The sequence below is a fragment of the Cornus florida genome, unplaced genomic scaffold (genome assembly GCF_030987335.1).
Source record: "Cornus florida cultivar Cherokee Brave unplaced genomic scaffold, ASM3098733v1 CherokeeBrave_3.0.0_Hap2_Chr07, whole genome shotgun sequence".
In the NCBI taxonomy this organism is placed as follows: domain Eukaryota; kingdom Viridiplantae; phylum Streptophyta; class Magnoliopsida; order Cornales; family Cornaceae; genus Cornus; species Cornus florida.
In genome coordinates this window covers 43423925-43444304 of record NW_026775577.1, presented here as the reverse complement: position 1 = coordinate 43444304, position 20380 = coordinate 43423925, and the positions used below count along the sequence as shown (strand labels likewise).

The following is a 20380-nucleotide window of genomic DNA, read 5'->3' as shown; positions in this document are numbered from 1 at the left end:
AGTCAGGAATTTAAGGTTGGGGGATTGAATTTGAACTATGTAACAAAAAAAAAAAAATTTTAAAAGAAACATTTATAAATCAATTGTAATTTAATTTATTTTTAAATACTGGTCATAGTATATATATCTTGAGAAAATGAAAAAAAAAAAAAAATACAACTTAATAATAAAAAATTGATGTTAAAAGAAAATTATGGAGAAGAAATGTAAAGAAATAAGCATTATTAGAAAAACAAATTTCCTTTGTCAATTGTTTTAATTTTTCAAATATATAATTTTTGAAAGAAGAAAATTAAGTAGATTCCACAATTCAACAACATAATGAATTTTAACTCAATTTTTAACAAAAAAAAATTAACAAGATTATTATTGAGTTATTAAACAAGATACAAATAGTTATAAAATTTGTTATTTAGAAAGTAATAACTAAAAGTATATAAATGATATTATTATTGTTATTGAGAGTTTCATAATACTGTACTTTTTCTTCTTTCCAAATATTTTTAGGACTTGCCAATAAAGATTGTTATAAAATCTTAGATATTTTTCTTGTAAATACCATTATACAAAAAATACTTCATGCATTCTTACCAAACATGAGGGAACATTAATTATTTTATTCCTTTTTCTCTCTCTTCAATTAATATTATAGATATTGTACGTGTATATATAAATAAAATAACAATGTGTTGAGATAACAACTATAATAATTATTTACCAAAAAAAAATGACTATAATAATAATGAGCTTAAATTTTTGTTTCATAAAATTTGACATTTTAAAAGTATAATTAAAAGAGTGCAAGTTGAAAAACATCTAAATTTCAAAAAAACACAAATTAAATTTATTTTCACATTCTTTATTTTGGATCAATATATGTGTCTTGAAAAAGATTGGGGGCCAATTGAAAATTTTAATTAATCTTAGAGACAAAATCTATAAATTAATTAATATTTAGGGGCTATTAATAGAATTTTCAAAAAGATTGACTGGTCAATATATTTATTAAAAATATTTGGGGGGGAATTAAAAATTTTAATAGATTTAGAGGCAAAATTTATAAATTAATTAACAATTAAGAGGTAATAAAAAAAATTTCCATATATGAAAAAAAAAATAAAAAAAAATTCCAAAATTTTGGGAAATTCAGTAAATGTCGGGGATAAAATATTATTTGAGAAATTTTCTCAAATGTTAAGACTTTTCAATCTGAGTCATTATAATTTGTGACGGTAACTTATTAATTTTTTGGTATTTATTTTTAAAATTTACCAATTAATGAAAGAGAGCTCCAAGGGACCAATACAACAACAAACAAGCCATACTTTGTCTTTGGATCAAACCATTTGATTTTTAAAATTGAAAATCAAACCATTTATGACCATGACTAGCTACTTACATGAACTCTTGCATATTTTTTCTTTCTCGTCATTCTTCTCTTTATTCTGTTTTATCCTAAAGAAAGTTGGCCTACAGATTCTTCCTCAACCCATCAAATATGATATCCATTACTGATCTCCTGAATAGCCTGCAACCTCTCTATAAAGAGGTTAAATTCTTCATCCTTGCTCACCATACTAACCCTAACATGCTTTGTTACAACCCCAAATCGCACCCCGCTTCTTGTTAGAATCTTCTGTCCTCGAAAAAACTCTGCGCAATATTATCCTCTGCAAGCCTATTGCACTTCATCCATGCAAAGGCTGCAAGAAGAAACAGAAAACCAAGATATTAACTAGTTATATTTGCACTATATATAAAACTTTAGATCAAAGTCTGAGTGTATAAGCATCATTACCGGGATTCGATTTTGTGAACTTTCCCATGAAATTACAATATTCTTTTGGGTCCCTAGGCAGACTGAAAAATGTCACTTTGTCCTACCAAATCTCTTCACTTCTTCCATCTCTCAGACAATATAAGTTTACCATATTCAAACACATCATCTGAGTCAAAAGAGTCACAGTATAGGCAACCATCTGCAATAACACCGAGAACCTTTGCAGCTCGCAGTTGGGATTCTTTAGACACACCAATTGTGTTGAGCTCTATGAACTTTGTCATCTTTTCCGCCACATCTTTATCCTTAACAAGTGCCCAACTTTTTAAGAAAAAAATAAAAAATAAAAAAAATCATCAAGGGTTCAATTTAAATTGGTATAAGATTAAGTAAACCATAATGTCGGTGTTCGTCACAAAATGTATAAATATTTGTTGATGAAAATTAAAAAAATTACCCAATGCGTGATCCTGCATGGCCGGTACATTTGGCGGCGGTAAACAGCATAATATCATGATCGGCTGGTTTGGTAATGGGAGTAAAATTTGGCCAATAGTAGGCAAGGTCATGGATAAGCTTCCCTTCACCTTCTCCTGCCTCGACAATGGGCTTCTCTAGTGGTGCCATCCGGGTTGTTTGGGGAAGTGACTAACTCAATGTAAGCACCATCCTTATCGAAGCCATGCGCATCACCTCCCCACTTGTACAGTCCTGAACGCAAGAAGTCCGTCACTTCGGCATATGACTGCATACAACCAAAACAAATACATTGATTTACCCAAATAAATAAATGGTAAGAAATGGAAGAAGAGAAAATAATTGGAGTCTTTGCGTGTGTGTGATGGGCATTGGTGTTTGTTTCGAAGTGTAATTTGATTGTCGAATCCAAATTAGGTGTGACTATGTACCTGCCATAATGATGTGTTTTCGCAATGCAAGACCAGGATTTTTTCAAAATTTAATAAATGCAGGCATATGCAATCTTGACAATGAGATGGCTACAAATGTATACTATGTCTGTATGTGGCTATGAATGTATACGATGTCTGTATGTGGCTATGTTTTTGTAATGTCTAGAAGGCCACAATATAGTACTGTTTGTATGCATAAACACACGAACCTGCATGTGCGTGTTGTCATTCTTGTTCTTCCTATTCAAACAGAAGCTGTTTTTCTAAATTTATTTTCTTATGCAATGATTGTTCCTAATCCTCTGATTCATCCTCTAACTTATAGTAGCTACTGCATAAACCTAAGTCACGTATAGCATGAGCTGGAGTGAGAAATCTATATATTTGTTACAGATTCTTAATGAGTCTATATATTTGTTATAGATTCTTAATGAGATATTGTTTAAATAACACATCGTTATGAATTCGAGAATTGATAAAATTGAATTTATAAATTGGAGAAGAATTTTGTCTAACAATACCGATTCACACGGAAAGCATGAGAGTGATAACCCTTAGAATGATTGTGTGTGTGACTTGGACACAAACGTGAGAAAATTATTAACAAAGTGTCACCTAGAGGCACACGAAACACCATGTCCTTGTTTTAAGTGACTTAAAGACATAAATCAAGATTTATTTTTTAAACTTTTTTGTTCAGATCAAGAAGTCAACATGTATAAATCAATTAAATGAACTTCCTCAATCTCATGAAGTGTCACGCTCTGAATTTTTTAAATAAAATCCTCAATTATTTCAAATTTAAATACATCAGTATTACATCCAGGATCTCAAAAGAAATACACTTTATTTATTTATACAAAATTAATTTCCTCAAATAAAAATACAACATCTCTAAAATAAATTAAATAAATCTTCAACACCAACTCTTCTACCTAAGCCCCAATTAGAAATCCTCCGGCATCCTCAGTACCTGAAACTGGAAGGGAGTGAGACAGGAAAAGTCCAGTACAAAAGACCATAACAAAGATTTCAAGAAATTTCATGCAAAAATAATTTCACAAAAATATACATATACATTTAAACAAAATATATATACGCAATTTTAACAAAATAATAATTAATAAAATAATTAAAACAAAATCATGCAGGTCATTCAAAATATGAAAAATAATACACTATAAAACAATTTTCTCCTCATCGAAACATCAAATTTCAAAGTCTGGCCTCCTCCGTAACTCTCGACTCTCTCACCGTATGGCTCGTCTCCCTCCATCTTTAATCCCTAATTTATTTCTCTTTCGTTGCATAGTCACCAAGTGCACAACACCCTGTAAATAAAGCAAATTCACAAACACAAAATCTCAATCTGCTCACCACACAAGGCCACGTGCATGAACCAAGGCAGCCACCTATCATCATCAAGACAACATATATACATATATGTATATAAAGCAACAAAACCAAATTTGCTTACTTAAATATCATCTTGTGGGTCCCACGAACTCATCAATTCTTCTTTCTTTCCCTATTTCACCGCTCCCTAATCTTCGTCATTCAAACACAGCACACAATACATATATATATATATATATATATATATATGTATAATATGCAATAAACATCAAACCCATTAATATCATCAAATGGGACCCGCACCAAAATCACTACACAGTTCTTTCTTCCCTTCCTCTTTAATTTCGATTGCTTCCTTCCATTTCCTTTCTAAATCCATCATAAATTAAATGAACTAATTAATCTTCAACAAAAATAATATGTGCAACAAAATTTTATTCAACCCATTATGAGGAGGCCCCGGACGACATGGGCCGGATCCGACTTGCAAACATTACATTCAGTCTGTACAGCTGGGTCAGCCCATATAAAGACACTGCCATATGGGCCGAACGCGAGTAAGCCCATCAAAGGTGACCAGGACTTATGGAGGAATAGGCCCAGATCCAGCAATCAGTAAATATCTTGTAAATATCTTGTAAATATCTATAAATAGGAGAAGGAATAAAAAGGAAGGGGATCTTTTTGGGTTGAGGTGTAAGAATTCTAGAGAGAGAAAGAGAGGAACGAATTTCTTGCATCTTCAATTGGCGCCGTCTGTGGGAAACGCATGGAAGTTTGGTTGATCAATGAAGTGGATTCAAACCAATTCGGTTGATCGAGACTCGATCTTTGGGATTTGGATCCAGATCTGAGCGATTGTGACCTACTCTGGAGGAATTACAATTCTTGAAGCTTTGGCAGGAGTGGCTTCAGATCTACGCAACAACGAGTTGTTCGATTGTGGCAGGATCTGACGGATTTAGCGTTCAGACAATTCAGATCTCGTAAACAGTGAGCATAATTCGGAGAATTAGAAGCCAGATCTAAAAATTCCTACTCACGAAGCTCGGATCTACTCGCGAACTTGAGATTAATGCCTTTACTCCGTTCAGGAATAATGATAGGTGAAAGCTCCAATCCGATGGAGGCTGTCCAGCAAACAAAGCTTGAGGAGTTGATGAACTTGATTGAAGCTCTCAAAAAAGAGAATGCAGAATTGAAAGCTGGAATGCAACATCGGCAAATACCTGCGGTTTCGCATCCACTTCCGGTCGGAGAAGGAGGTGTTCAATCTAATATCGCGCGTCAAGGCGAACAGGACAAGAACAATCAGTCAGCTCACCACCGTGATGAAAGGATGATGGACAATTTGCCGCCAAATGTTCGTCGAATTGAAGATCACGAAGGATCGACTCACGTTGATCCGCATCGGGAAAGGTTCGACCGAGAGGAAGTGATAGAGGTTGATCGCCGTCGAGTAGCGTCGCCTTGGCAAAGAGAGTTTATAGAGGAACGGTCGTTCGATCCGTCTTACCGGCCCTCCATGGTTACTATCACTCATCACGGTTCGGAGGGCAGAACCGTAACTCACAGAGCTACCGCTGGACTCCAGAGAGAGAATGAAGCTCTCCGATCCGCAGCTCGGACGGTGGATTCACCATTCACCGACGAGATCTTGAATGCCCCGCATCCAAGGAAGTTTGCTATGCCAGTCTTTATTCTGTTCGACGGAACGACCGATCCGATCGATCATGTGTATCATATCCAGTTGAAAATGGCCCTGAATACGGAAAACGACTCTTTAATGTGCAAATGTTTCCCTACAAGCCTAGCCGGACCGGCGCTCAGCTGGTTCAAAAACTTGCCTAGGAGCTCCATTGGTAGTTTCAGAAACCTGTGCGATCGGTTCATAAGCCAGTACTATGGGAACAAGCGCCCGCCGAAGGACATCTTGAGCCTATTCACGATGAGGCAGCACAAGGATGAACGTCTCCAGGCTTTTCTCACCAGGTTTAATCTCACTAAGAGTATGGTGATCGAATGCCACCCTTCAACAGCAGTTCAAGCCTTCAAGCTAGCCATGACACGCGGAACTCCGTTTCACACCAGTCTGGTAGTGAACACGCCGACTACTATGGATGAACTCAATGAAAGAGCCGATGGCTTTGTGCGCCTAGAAGAAGAAGAGGCAGCTAATGCTCGGACAACGTCGCTCGTGTCGACCGAGGAAAAGTCCAAGGCAAAGATCAGACAGAAGCAGGCTCAGCCGCAACGTCAGACCTCTTGGAAGGCAGAAAAAAGGTCCAGGGAGGAAGAGCTAATTACTCCGCTGAAGGTCACTCTGGCGAGGCTGTATCAGGAGAACAAAGATAAGTTTCATCCACCACTGCCAATCAGGCAACCCCTCGAACAGAGGGATCAAACTAAACATTGTGCTTTTCATTATGATTTCGGTCATCAGACTAACGAATGCAGGAACCTGAGGAGGCAAGTGGAGATGTTGATAGCTAGAGGGGAGTTCGCGAGTTATGTTCAAGGTTCAGCGATGGAGCAGAATCGATCGGTGGAACAAATAAAAAGGAGTCATAAACAAAGCTCCCACAATTCACAACCAGTTCGTATAATCAATGCTATCCATGGTCGACCCGAGCCTAGTGAAGAGTCAGATGAGCTGCTTCAGGTGCGCCTGCGGCAGGCGCAGATGAAGAAAAGGGTCGGCAGTGTGAATACTCTACACCAGCAGAGCCCGTCGATGCAGATAAAGTTCGACTGGACAGACCTGCAGCGTGTTCAACTGCCTCATGACGACCCGTTGGTAGTCAGTTTGACAGTGGCCGATTGCTTGGTGCGCAGAGTTCTGATCGATCCTGGGAGCAGTGCGAATGTTATGCCGAGGGACACATTTGACAGGCTCGAGATTAAACCAGAGAGGCTCAAGCCCACTGGAAATCCTTTGTTAGGGTTCGATGGGAAGAGGGTGGAGCCCGTCGGGATGGTGGAAGTGGAAGTTCAAGCTGCAGAACGAGCTCTTATGGAAACTTTTGTGGTTGTGGAAATTCACCCCTCGTATAATCTCCTGATGGGAAGAGGATGGATTCACAGAGTCCAAGGTGTACCCTCAACTATGCATCAGGTCATGAGGTGCCTCGGACCCGATGGAGATAAAGTGATAGACATTCGGGGGGATCAGGTTGCAGCCAAAGAGTGTTATTCCGTCACACTAAAGCATGCTGGGAAAGGAAAGGCGTCCGTTCGTTCGGCAAGCCCCAGATAGCAATTACAGGAACCTCCGCTCGAGTATAATAGGGTGGAGGAGTCAGCCGACTTGACCGAGGAGCCCCTTCTGGATGTGCAGATCGATCAGTCCAGGCCAGAACGAACTACCAGAGTAGGTATAAGACTGACCAGAGAAGAGCAGCAAGAGCTAGTGGATTTCTTGTCCCACAATGCCGACGTATTTGCATGGAGTCACCTAGACATGCCTGGAATTAGTCCCTCCGTATCCTGTCATTCCCTGAATGTCAATCCCAATTTCAAACCAGTGAAACAGAAGCAGCGAAGATTTGCTCTAGAACGTAATCAGATCATAGCGGAAGAAGTCGATAGGCTGCTTGATGCGGGATTTATCAGAGAGGTGCACTACCCTGATTGGTTGTCCAACGTCGTTGTTGTGCAGAAGAAGAATGGGAAATGGCGAGTATGCATTGATTTCACCAATTTGAACAAAGCCTGTCCGAAGGACAGCTTCCCGTTGCCTAAGATTGATCAAATGGTGGATGCCACCACTGGGTATGAGTGTTTAACCTTTCTGGACGCTTATTCAGGTTATAATCAGATTCCTATGGACCCCGCAGATGAAGAAAAAACTTCTTTTGTCACCGAGCGAGGAACATACTGCTACAAAGTTATGCCTTTCGGACTAAAGAATGCGGGAGCAACTTATCAAAGACTTGTTAGCAAAGTTTTTAAGAATCAAATGGGTAAGATTGTGGAAGCCTATATTGATGATATGGTGGTAAAGAGTAGGAAGAAGGATGATCATCTGAAGCATCTGCAAGATGTATTTGATGTACTAAAGCGATATGGGATGAGGCTCAATCCAACCAAGTGCTCGTTCGGTGTGAGTTCCGGACAGTTTCTGGGACACGTGGTCAACCGCAGAGGCATCGAAGTTAGCCCCGCTCAAGCAGAGGCTTTGATTAAGAATGCCGAGCCAAAGACGATCAGAGAGGTGCAAGCCCTCACAGGACGAATAGCTGCATTAAGTCGATTTATTTCAAAATTGTCAGATCACTGCAAACCGTTCTTTGACACGATTCGGAGCCATGGAAGGCAGGTCTGGGGGGATGAGCAACGACAAGCATTGACTCATTTGAAGGAATATATGCAGAATCCACCAGTCCTGTCAGCCCCAGAACCGGAAGAAAAGTTATTTCTATATCTTGGAGTATCTGGTGTCGCGACGAGTGCCGTTCTGATTCGTTGCAAGGAAGGGGTGCAATACCCGGTATTTTATGTAAGCAAAACACTGACGGAGGCAGAAAAAAGATACTCAAAGGCCGAACGGGTGGTACTTGCACTTGTAAATGCAAAAAGAAAGTTGAGGCATTATTTCGAATCCCACCCCATAGCTGTTCTAACAACTTTCCCAATCAGAACGCTTATGCACAAGCCAGAGCTCTCGGGCAGAATGACAAAGTGGGCCATAGAGTTGAGTTCATTTGACATAACGTATGAGCCGAGAACAGCTGTTAAAGGGCAAGCGGTGGCCGATTTCCTACTAGAATGTGACGCCGAAGATACGGAAGAAGACCTAAGATGCGGCTCTTGGAAACTTTTTGTGGATGGCTCCTCTAACCAGATGGGGGCTGGGATTGGGATCAAACTGCAAACCCCAGAAGGTACTTCCTTGAGCCAAGCACTCAGACTTGAGTTCCGAACCACCAATAATGAAGCGGAATACGAGGCGTTGCTAAATGGATTAAAGTTGGCCAGAGAGCTGCAGATCAAAAGTTTGACAGTGTATAGTGACTCGCAACTGATTGTTCGGCAGATAAATGGTGAGTACGCGACCAAGGATGACACGATGGGGGCATATTGTTCTGCCGTTCTGCATAAAGCCAAGGACTTTGCAAAGATTGAATTCATACAGCTGCCGAGGGAACAGAATGCAGATGCAGACCGTTTAGCATGTAGTGCTTCGAGTTGCGGTGAGACATTGGCGAGGGTGATTCCAGTAGGAATAGTGACCCAGCCATCTATTTTCGAAGAACCGTTGGACTCTGACCCTTGGCAAGTCAACGTCATACCGTATGAGCCGAGTTGGATTGACCCCATCATTACCTATATTCGAGATGGCGTTTTGCCTATGCAAAGGGATAAAGCTAGGAAACTCAAAAAGAATGCTGCAAAGTACGCCATCGTGCGTAACCAGCTGTACAGAAGGTCCTACTCTGGCCCATACTTGAAATGTGTCACCCCCGCGGAGTCGCAGCAGGTATTGCGAGCTATTCATGAGGGTGTGTGTGGCAATCATTCTGGGGGCGATCGTTAGCGCATAAAGCAATGACACAAGGGTATTTCTGGCCAAACATGTCAAGAGATGCGGAGGAGTTCTCTCGAAGGTGCGATAAATGCCAACGATATGGACCATTGATCCACCAACCACCTGAGGAATTGCACGTAATGGCCTCGCCATGGCCTTTCGCGCAATGGGGGATGGATGTGGTCGGTCCTCTGCCAACTGCAAGAGCTCAGAACAAGTATGTGTTACTGGCCACGGATTACTTCACTAAATGGGTGGAAGCAGAACCATATCCTAGCGTGACTCAGACTCATGTGAGACGATTTATTTGGAACAATATTATCTGCCGTTTCGGTGTTCCCAGATCAATAGTCATGGACAATGGCACAAACCTCGACAACAGGCAAGTAAGAAAGCTGCTGGAGGAGTATGGAATCAACCAGAAGTTGGCTGCAGTAAGTCATCCTCAGGCCAACGGACAAGCAGAAATCACAAACAGAACCATTTTCGCCTGCATTAAGAAGAAGCTGGAAGATCATAAGGGGAAGTGGTTGGATGAACTCCCGAACGTTCTATGGGCTTACAGAACCACCCCAAGGCGTCCGACTGGGGAGAGCCCGTTCGCAATGGCGTATGGTACCGAGGCAGTTATACCGGTTGAGCATTTAGTCCCCACTATCAGAAGCTTAGCATGGAGTCGAGATCAGAACGACAAGATGTTAAGATTGAACCTCGATATGATAGACGAAAGGAGGGACGCAGCGGCTATAAGGTTAGCATCGTATCAGCAAGTGTTGGCGAATAGTCACAACAAGAGAGTAAAACATAGGGATTTTGCCCCTGGCGATCTGGTTCTGAAAAGAAAGGTGGGGATGGTCAAAAAAATGATGCCACCCTGGGAAGGCCCATACAGAATTGCAGAAGTCATTGGCAAGGGGGCATATACGTTGGAAACCATGGCGGGAAGGTTGGTCAGCAAGCCCTGGAACGCCACGTCTCTGAAGAGGTACTACCAATAAAAGCTAAGTTCCGGCTTTAATTGGATGTTGTTTGTTGTCAATCAAATACGTATGAATGAGCAAGTTACTGAAATTTACAAAAAATAACTTTCTTTTCCAACCGCCTACTATAAAAATTTAAAGCCAAGTGGCAAGTGGCATTCTAGCCGAGCGCCAGGCACTTAAGCAAGATAAGTGGCAGCTGGCACTATAAGCCGAACGCCAGACACTTGCTAAAAATTTAAAGCCAAGTGGCAAGTGGCATTCTAGCCGAGCGCCAGGCACTTAAGCAAGATAAGTGGCAGCTGGCACTATAAGCCGAACGCCAGACACTTGCTAAAAATTTAAAGCCAAGTGGCAAGTGGCATTCTAGCTGAGCGCCAGGCACTTAAGCAAGATAAGTGGCAGCTGGCACTATAAGCCGAACGCCAGACACTTGCTAAAAATTTAAAGCCAAGTGGCAAGTGGCATTCTAGCCGAGCGCCAGGCACTTAAGCAAGATAAGTGGCAGCTGGCACTATAAGCCGAACGCCAGACACTTGCTAAAAATTTAAAGCCAAGTGGCAAGTGGCATTCTAGCCGAGCGCCAGGCACTTAAGCAAGATAAGTGGCAGCTGGCACTATAAGCCGAACGCCAGACACTTGCTAAAAATTTAAAGCCAAGTGGCAAGTGGCATTCTAGCCGAGCGCCAGGCACTTAAGCAAGACAAGTGGCAGCTGGCACCAAGAGCCGAACGCCAGACACTTGCTAAAAATTTAAAGCCAAGTGGCAAGTGGCATTCTAGCCGAGCGCCAGGCACTTGCCATAAACAAACACACGGCAAAGCTAATATAAAAGAAAAAGAGAGAAAAGATATGTATGTATTGAAAATAAGTTGAATAAAGCACAACACATAGGGAAAAAGAGTTCTGTCGTTTTATTGATATTGGGCATTGAGTTTACAAAAGAGAGATGTCCATCATTACAAAAAGATATGGAATGGAAGAGTCCAAAGGAGCCTTAGCTAGATGCCTCAGTACCAACCGCATCCTGATCGTGCCGACTCGCCTCCTCGGCCCCATCAGCCGTCTCACCTTCACGAGGTGGGGAATCAAGGTGAATGACTGAATCGTTCGGCTGGGGCTCAGCATCAGCAGTGGCTATGGAAGGAACCACGGTAGACGATTGAGGAGCGGTCAATGGCAGAGCGGTAGGAGGAGCTGTGATGATCCTCGAGGAAGCAATGTCCTGGCACTCATCGAATATGCGCTCCGCTTCGGTGGGTTCTGGGTCGACATAGACCCCCAGAGGTTCGATTCCCAGATCCTTGTCTACCTCATCCGGAGTGGAGCTGGTCTGTCCCTCATCCGGAACCCGGTCGGCGAAACCTTCCCGGAATCCTTGAGCATACCTAAGAGCACCGACCCTTGAGAACCGAGCGTGAAGAGCCAGCATCCCACCACCCACTCTGCTGATCGCATCGATCAGAGCAGTACGCTCGTCCAGAGCTCTTTTCTCGAAAGCCATCCGAGCAGACTGTTCGTCAGCCAGAAGGCGCTGGAGTTCTGCCTTTTCTTCTTTAATTGATTCACGCTCAGTCTGCCAGACGCTCTTTTCAAGCTGGAGGGCGTCCTTCTCATCCTGAAGGGAATCATTCTCCTTCTTCAGGACATCTCTCTCTTGTTCGGTTTTGTCAAGCCGGGCCAGTACCTCGGTGTTCTTCATGGCGAGGAGGTCGTTTTCTTTATTAGCCACCTCCAGGCTGTCAGAAAACTTACGGGCCCTGGCGTTCCCCATCTCCACCTGCTTCTGCATGGCCATCATTCCGAACAATGTCTGCATAGGTGCACATTAAAAACGGTTAAGCCAATAGTCAGGTCGGGCGAGGGCAAGACCAAATAATATAAGAGAATTCATGAGTTGGAAAATAAAAGTCACCTCCATAGCAGATTGGGGGAAGCGGCTGAACACATCCTTCTGGGAAAGGCCCTTTGCCGCCTCAAGGTCCTTTGGAGTCCACATGCTCCTGTAGTAGGCCATAGCGGTCTGGCCATCCTTCAGCATGGTCTCGTTCGGTTTCACGAACGTCCCATCCGTTCGGGTGTACCAAGGGGCCCATGGCGGTAAGGTGGGGATAGAAGGGGGGCCAGAAGCAGAAGCGGAGCCACCAGCTGCAGCAGGCCCAGAGGGAGCAGGAGTTCTGATCGCTCGGTGCAAGAGAGCACCCAGCCCGGAGACCCGGGTCCTTCTAATGAGAGGCTCCTCCTCAGGATCGACTTCACTGTCAGGATGAGGCCTTTTGCCTCGTTCTTTGTCCCGAACGCCCCCCGCAGCAGCAGGAGCTATGGTAGCTTGGGGAGACGCGCTCTGGTTGGCAGCAGGGGCGCTGGCGACAGCGTTAATAGCCACTGTGCTCGGGACAGTGTCAGAGATGGTGGCTGAGGAAAAAGCTGACGCTGGAGAGGAGGTCGCCCCAGCAGCAGGAGTGGCTAGGGGAGTATTTTTCTTCCTGCCAAAAGAAGGAATCTGAAGTCTGCTCATGTTGTAGCCGAGTGATGAGAGCGCTAAGAGGTTGTCTGAAGTGAGGAGATCTGAGCAGGAAGGAATATCGTTCAGAACGTATTTCTTCAAGTAGTTACTCCTATCCCTGCAAACACTATAGCTCAAGTCATCACAAGGTATTCCTAAGGAACGGCATAAGAAAGTGCAAAAACGAGGAACGCATGTTTCGCAGGGGCAGTCATGTTTATGAGATTTGAATTTCTTATAGGAGGAGACAGAACAGACACCAAAGGCGCTCGGGATTGGGTAATCCTCTGCAGCCGGCGAAGACCAAGCCCCACTAATGCCCACGATGCTATCCCTCCAACCCTTCTCAGATTTTATTGTATCCGTACATATGGACATCTTCTCGAACGGGTAGAGGTGGTAGAAGGGTTCGTTAGTACGGATCTTACTGACCTTATAGCACAGAAGGAGGTCTATGAGGTCAAGGTCCAGATTTCTGTCACGCATCAACAAGAGCATAACAGATATGATTCTAAAGAAGTTGGGGTTGACCTGCAGAGGGGATATCCCCAATCTATTGAAGACATAACTAAAGAAAGGGTGCAGAGGGAACCTAACTACATTCAATTGAAGGTTCGTGAATAAGACTTCGCCGGGCAGGAGGCCGGCGCCGGTCATAATGTTAACGTCCTGGGGGCAAACCCTAACTTCGATGTTGTCAGGAAGTCTAAGTCTCATACGAAGAACATCCAGATCTACAACCATGGTGGAAGTGCTTGAAGAATCTAAAAGAGGTAAATGGAAGCCTGCCGAAAGTAAAAAAGAACGAAACTAACCTCGGAGGACTGCAAGATCGCTGGAAGAATGACTCTTGAAGGATTTCACCAGAAAAAGCTTAGCACTGTTCTAGAAAGAGAGAGACTTGACTGATGATGGAGACGGTAAAAGGAAGTGAAGTGGAATTCTAGAGCATTATAAAGGCGAGGGGGCCCGAGGGCCAAAGCGTCGGGAAGGCGAGAAATTCCTCGAGCCCCGGAACATTGATTCTGGATCTGACCGTCCGCTCCCCCCCGTGGTTATCTCGAGCCGTCAACATCATGATGAGACGCCATCAATAATTACCCCTTATTAAATAAGGGGCAATTATGGGGGCAGTTGAGGAGGCCCCGGACGACATGGGCCGGATCCGACTTGCAAACACTACATTCAGTCTGTACAGCTGGGTCGGCCCATATAAAGACACTGCCATATGGGCCGAACGCGAGTAAGCCCATCAAAGGTGACCAGGACTTATGGAGGAATAGGTCCAGATCCAGCAATCAGTAAATATCTTGTAAATATCTTGTAAATATCTATAAATAGGAGAAGGAATAAAAAGGAAGGGGATCTTTTTGGGTTGGGGTGTAAGAATTCTAGAGAGAGAAAGAGGAACGAATTTCTTGCATCTTCACATTAAAAATCACAAATGAGTAAATCACCATTTCAATTTTCCATCTTTTTCTTTCCACTTTCGGCCAGCCCACTTGTTCCTTCTCCTTCTGCCAGCCGCTCATTTGATTCTACCTTCAAGAGATGCTACAAATATATATTTATATATATATGCAGATGAAACAAAAACTAATCACCCAAAATTTAATTTTTATAAACTGTAATATCAAAACCGAAACTCCAAAGTAAATCTACAAATTTAAAATTAAACAGTCAATCTTGACACCTAAAAAAAATCTTGACATAATTAAATTTAAAATCTTAAAAATCCAAATTGCCACATGAAGTGTTTCCGATTGAGGCTCACCGAGTAGTAAGGAACGGCACAGACCACACTAGCAGGTTCTGGTGCATCAGAAGGGCAGATTGCGTACAATGCAGCCTGAAAGAGCTGGGTGGAACCCGTCCCAACCACCACATGATAATCTTTCGTCACTACATTTCCAACCACATGATGCAATCGCTTGATCGATTCCTCTAATTCTGGCTGCAAAAACCAACCTAAGTTCATCATATTGACAAAATAGCTCAGTGACTGAGTGCCCGAGATCACCACCGTACCCTTGTCACCCATCCGCTGCCAGTAAATCTCACACATGGTTGGATCGCCGCTGTCCAAAAAAAAAATTCATATTAGCACTATTAATTAATCACCATACCAGGAGTTAAATTAAATAAAGTAAAATGAATTAATTTGATGTAGTGTATCACAACAAATAGATTTTTCTTTCTTTTTTCATTGGTTCAAACTGAAATTTGATCCATTGTCTTCCGGCTTTTATAAATGGGAGATTCAACAGATATCAACAAGTTATAATGCATATTTTTAATGAAATAATAATTAGGCTTATATGTCATAGTCTCACCAAAGTAATAACTACCGTAAGATGTCTTAAAGTGGGTCATACTAAAAACCTAACTTTAATGTATCAGAAGATTATAAATAATTCTGTCGGACAATTACGCATTAGTATTCAATTTGAAAATCATTTTTCTTTAATCATACCATCAGTGACTTTAGTTTATATAAATAGAACTTATGCTATGTCGGGCTACTTATGAAATTTGTGTCTTGAAAATAGAATTGAAAAAAATTCGTTCAAATTATAAACTAGATTTTCTGCAATTGTAATTCCATGCAGCACTACAAATTTGATTTTGGTACCAACAGTATAACTAACATTCAAACAGGGTTTTAAGTCTAACCGATCAACATATGTTCGTTATCTAATTGAATCCATTCCAAAAAAATGGATGGATATAGATTGAGATATGGATTTACTGGTCAAGGTTAATGACGATAGACACTAAAATTTTAGTGGGCTTTGGTTTTGACAAATGGACCCATTAAATATGGGCCTAATGTTTAATTAAGTTATTTAACTGTCCAATCTTGATCCACTTAAATTATTTAATTAGCCCAGTCCAGATGATTAAATAGAAAGATAATTATTCCTAATAAAATATATTTGGAATAATTATTTTTAAGGATAATTATCATAATATAACCGGCCTGGCCCGGCCCAATTATGATTTTTTCCTTATCAGGAGATGACACATGTCATCATCCTATTAATCCAACAAGTCTATAAATAGAGGCCTGGAGGAAGGAGGAAGGGAGACACAAATTCAGAGTCCAGAAATCCAGAGACTCATAAGTCTAGAAGGTCCAGAAATTAAGAGAATCAGAAATCTAGAGGGCCAGAAATCCCGAGGGCAAACCTGAAGGTGAAGAACACCAAGCACATCCAAAGTCATGTCGTTCTTCACCAAATTTAACAAATTATCTTCTTTCTGAAGACGAAGAACAACAAGTACATCCAAAAGACGTGTCGTTCTTCCTCAAATTCAACAAATGATACAAATTCAAAATTCAGAAGTCCAGAAATCCAGAGACTTAGAAATCTAGAAACTCAAATTCAGAATCCAAACCCAAAAGCGATGAACATCAAGCACATCTAAAGACGTGCCGTTCTTCATCAAATTCCACGGTGATCAACAACAAGTACATCCAAAGACGTGCCGTTCTTCATCCAAATTCAACGGTGATTCAAGATCAAGCTCGTGCAGCTTTTGGATTCAACCAACCAAAAAGGAGATCGAATCAGAGGACCTTATTCCTTGGAATATTATTACAAAGGATTGTACTCCAAATTCACAAATTAATAAAAGTTTTATTTTGCCCATATTTTGTTTCTTATTATTCAGATTACAAAATTTATTTGTACAAATTTCTGGCACGCCCGGTGGGACATCCTCTACCTCTCATCTCTTTCTCCTACATCAAATCCTCAACAAATTCATCGTCAGATTCTATAACTTCCAATAAGATTCAGACGAAGAGCAAGAATACTACCAAAGACATCACGATCATGACGGACAACATCAATACCATCACAAAATTTGGCAAGAAGATTGCAACTTCGTCAAGTGGTACCAACACCTCTGCAAGTTCAATGATGTGGAGCATGGTCAAATCATCAGTTCCTGGCAAAAGACAGCATGATGCGATGAGAGTCAATTCTGCCAAATCTGTCAAAGTAACAACTCAAACTCATACCATCTTCACCTCACTGGGGGCAAGAAGGAAGGTTTCTATAATCTCAAAGGTTGCTCTAGTCACAAGTTCAAGTTCCACCTCGCTGGGGGCAAGGAGAAAGGTTCCTATAACCTCAAAGGTTGCTCCAGTCACAAGTTCAAGTTCCACCTCGCTGGGGGCAAGAAGGAAGGTTTCTACAATCTCAAAGGTTGCTCCAGTCACAAGTTCAAGTTCCACCTCGCTAGGGGCAAGGAGGAAGGTTCCTACAACCTCAAAGGTTGCTCCAGTCACAAGTTCAAGGCTAGTCCACCCAAGGCCAAAGATTTTTTCTGACTCCATCACTATGCCAGTCATGATGATGAGTATTACCTCGTACGAAGAGCAATTGATGACTATAGCCTGTGCAATTGAAAGATTACAACACTCTCTCAAGGAGCAAGATCTAAAAATTGTCTCGCTGACAGAAAAGTTAAAATTGTGTGATGACAATGCTGAGTCAAGCAAAGGCCGAATTCCTCATTCTAATTGCATACTAGAGAACACTCCAATTGATGATCAAAATGACGTGTCCGCCAATCCAACAATTAATGCTGCCTCTGTTACCTCACTTTCTGTCCAACAACTTCAAGACATAATAGTGAATTGCATAAGAGAACAATACAATGGCGTCCCTCAAAGTGCTCGCATGTACTCAAAGCCTTACATAGAAAGAATTGACATTTTAAAAATGCCGGTTGGGTATCAACCTCCAAAGCTTCAACAGCTGACGAAAAAGGCAATCCTAAGCAACATGTCGCACACTTTGTAGAGACTTTCGGCAATGCTGGTACAGAAGGAGATCTTCTTGTCAACCAATTCATTTGTTCCCTCAAAGGGAATGCATTTGATTGGTACACAGACCTCAAAGCTGGAGGTATTGATAATTGGGAGCAGATGGAACGAGAATTTCTCAACCGTTTCTATAGCACTCGTCGTACTGTTAGTATACTGGAGCTTACAAATACAAAACAAATGAAGAGTGAACCCGTGGTTAACTACATCAACCGTTGGCGAACTCTAAGTCTTTACTGCAAGGATCGTTTGTCTGAAATTTCTACAGTTGAAGCATGTATGCAAGGCATGCGCTGGGAGCTTCTTTACATCCTACAAGGGATTAAGCCTCGTACATTTGAAGAGCTTGTTACTCGAACCTACGACATGGAGCTTAGCATGGAAAATCATGGTGCTAGAGAAGATGTTCTTGATATATCCGACAACCTTCAAGAAGATGAGAGAAGTGAGTCCGAAGAAGAAGACAATATACTTCCTAACTCGGATGACGAACTAACTTCATCTATCATTATAAGCATCATCTCAAAAGACTTGCATCAAGAAACGCACCATGTTACAACAATGACTTCAACTGAAAGTGCAAAATCACAAGGGGCATTAAGTCAAGGAAACCAAGAAAAAAATCCTCAAAGTGACGCCGAGATAGTCCATACCCTTCAGCATAAGCTTGGATTGTCGTTTGACTCTTGCAAAGTTGAAGAAAGTTATTAAAGTCGATGATGCTCCCAGATACGAGCCTAAACTGTCGATGATGCTCCCAGATACGAGCCTAAACTGTCGATGATACTCCCAGATACGAGCCTAAACTGTCGATGATGCTCGCAGATACGAGCCTAAACTGTCGATGATACTCCTAGATACGAGCCTAAACTGTCGAAGTGCTCCCAGATACGAGCCTAAACTGTCGATGACACTCCTTGACACGAGTTTAAACTGTCTACTGGAAAAAAAAAAAAAAAAAAAAAAAAAAAATCAAAAACTCCTTGATACGAGTTTAAACTGTCTCCCAAATAAAAAAATGACACTTCTTGACACGAGCTTAAACTGTCTATCTGAAAAAAAAAAAATTAACACTCCCTGATATAAGTATAAACTATCTATCTGAAGAAGAAAAAACAACACTCCTTGACACGAGCTTAAACTATCTACCTAGAAAAAAAGTAACACTCCCTAATATCTGTATAAACTGTCTATCTGAAGAAGAAAAAACAACACTCCTTGACACGAGTTTAAACTGTTTACCTGGAAAAAAAATTAACACTCTCTAATATGAGCATAAACTGTCTATCTGAAGAAGACAAAAAAAAAAAAAAAAAAAAAAAAAAAAAAAAAACAACACTCCTTGGCACGAGTATAAATTGTCCGCCTAAAGAAAAAAAAATATCAAAAACTCCTTGATACGAGTTTAAACTGTCTCCCTAAAAGAAAAAAAAATGTTTCTATTGAACTACGTGATGACTTGTTCCCTCTTTTGAGGGTACGTAGACAGCTTAGAATTTTATTCTAAGTTCAGTATGATGCTAAAAAAAAAAAAAAAAAAAAACTCCTTAGAGTTGCAAAATAGCAAAGTGTGCTCGTCACATGATATCAAAAGGGCAAGTCGCAATTTGTCATCTTCACTTGTTGTCAAGATATTATTGTCACTCATTATGCAATATCAAAAGTGCTCGTCGCACCCTGTCAACTTAGCACGCCACCGAATTGTAGCTGTAAAAGAAATTTTGGTTTGTCGCCAAACTGTAGCTACCTAGAAAAATTTTGCTCACCGCCAAGGTATTTCTGAAAGAGAAATTTGGCTATCCACTGAGGTGTCATTGAAGAAAACAATTCTGCTCACCGTCGAGGTATTGCTAAAAGAGAAATTTTGCTTTCCTCTGAGGCGTCGTTGAAGAAAAAAATTCTCCTCGCTGCCGAGGTATTTCTGAAAGAGAAATTTGGCTATCCACTGAGGTGTCATTGAAGAAAACAATTCTGCTTACCGTCGAGGTATTGCTAAAAGAGAAATTTTGCTTTCCTCTGAGGCGTCATTGAAGAAAAAAATTCTCCTCGCCGCCGAGGTATTTCTAAAAGAGAAATTTGGCTATCCGCTGAGGTGTCATTAAAAAAACATTCTGCTCGCCATTGAGGTGTTGTTGAAAGACAATTTTAACTTGCTGCGAAGGCGTCGCTGAAGAATCCGGGTCATTACCAAAGTGTTGCTGCAATAAAGTTTTGACTCATCGTCGAGGTGTCGCTAAAAAAATTTGCTTGCCGCCGAGGTGTTGCTGAAAGAGAAATTTGGTTTTCTATTGAGGTATTGCGTCAAGAAAAATTCACGGCATTGTCAAGATATTGCTGAAGTAAAAACAAATCACTACACGGAGGCATAGGCGTGTAAGCTTTGTCTGTCATATCCTTACAACATCTGCAACAGAGCTCTATCTTCAAGATAGATATGCACAAGCACACTTACGTAACTCAGTAACTTTATGTTAAGTGACTAC

The 20380-nt window shown here is 41.4% G+C and overlaps 1 pseudogene; it reads right to left on the bottom strand.

The window, feature by feature from the left end:
• Window positions 1–1492: 1492 nt before the first annotated feature.
• Window positions 1493–16892, bottom strand: LOC132316631 (L-tryptophan--pyruvate aminotransferase 1-like; annotated as a pseudogene).
• Between the last annotated feature and the right edge of the window lie 3488 nt (window positions 16893–20380).